Here is a 909-nt window from a genome sequence, read left to right as displayed (position 1 = left end):
GGAGAGCAAGAGATGTCCACGACCCCCCGCCTCGGTGTGTGTGTGTATATATATATATATATATATATATACATGCACATGCACATGGCTGCAGCTTTGGGATTCCTGGAGACGGATCTGGATATGATGATTGACGTAACATCACAGACTTTGACGAACCCGTGAGCAAGAAACACTGTCGCCCCAGTCTGACCGCGACCCCGACGCCTCCTCCCTCCCTGCCCTGGCGCATGTGCATGGCGATGTGATCGACAACCAGGCCGATGTGAAGCCGTCGCAGATGGACGTTGACACAGCAATGAAAACAGCGTTATTTCACGCCCCGTCTGATCGTCGCACCGAGCCTCCCTCTCTTTCACCCTCTCCCCTCTGCCTTCATTACGCGATCCTGTCACCTCGGGGGCGCTCTCTCAGTGGGCGTACGGCCTCGAGACGGCATGCGCGTGGCTGTCGCGGCCTCGCTGTCCCTTCTGGGGGCGTGCGTTGGACGCGTTCCGCTGCGTGTGTGTGCACGGGGGTCGGAGAGCAAGGGCGCGCGCGGTGTGACGCTCGGCGCCCTGTGCGCCTGATGCTCCGCCGCGTGACTATCCCGTTATGCATATCCTGTGTGCGCTCTAGCTCCATCGGGGCCCTGACGAGTCAGCAACAAACCATGCATTACACATTTTGCGCAGAGTGCCCCCTTCCCGCGAAAGCTCTTTTTTGTAGTGCGCTCGTCGCTAAACCAACAGACGCGGTGCACGAAACTGGAGAGCAAGAGATGTCCACGACCCCCCGCCTCGGTGTGTGTGTATATATATATATATATATATATATACATGCACATGCACATGGCTGCAGCTTTGGGATTCCTGGAGACGGATCTGGATATGATGATTGACGTAACATCACAGACTTTGACGAACCCGT

General features: G+C 56.3%; 3 non-coding genes across 3 annotated transcripts, besides 2 other annotated features; all 3 read left to right on the top strand.

Annotated features, from left to right (window-relative positions):
* Positions 1-45: 45 nt before the first annotated feature.
* Positions 46-74: a microsatellite.
* Positions 75-123: 49 nt separating this feature from the next.
* Positions 124-192, top strand: Tc00.1047053413177.30. The gene has a single exon (XR_008254071.1). It is a non-coding gene; the product is annotated as a C/D small nucleolar RNA (snoRNA), TB11C2C1 (small nucleolar RNA).
* A 49-nt stretch (positions 193-241) lies between these two features.
* On the top strand, positions 242-333 carry Tc00.1047053413177.20. The gene has a single exon (XR_008254070.1). It is a non-coding gene; the product is annotated as a C/D small nucleolar RNA (snoRNA), TB11C2C2 (small nucleolar RNA).
* A 360-nt stretch (positions 334-693) lies between these two features.
* Positions 694-761, top strand: Tc00.1047053413177.10. The gene has a single exon (XR_008254069.1). It is a non-coding gene; the product is annotated as an H/ACA snoRNA, TC11C2H1 (small nucleolar RNA).
* Positions 762-791: 30 nt separating this feature from the next.
* Positions 792-820: a microsatellite.
* Positions 821-909: the final 89 nt, after the last annotated feature.

The sequence above is a fragment of the Trypanosoma cruzi genome (genome assembly GCF_000209065.1).
Source record: "Trypanosoma cruzi strain CL Brener chromosome Unknown tcruzi_1047053413177, whole genome shotgun sequence".
Lineage (NCBI taxonomy): Eukaryota > Euglenozoa > Kinetoplastea > Trypanosomatida > Trypanosomatidae > Trypanosoma > Trypanosoma cruzi.
The sequence above is the reverse complement of the archived record's forward strand: the minus strand, read 5'-3'. Positions and strand labels throughout refer to the sequence as shown.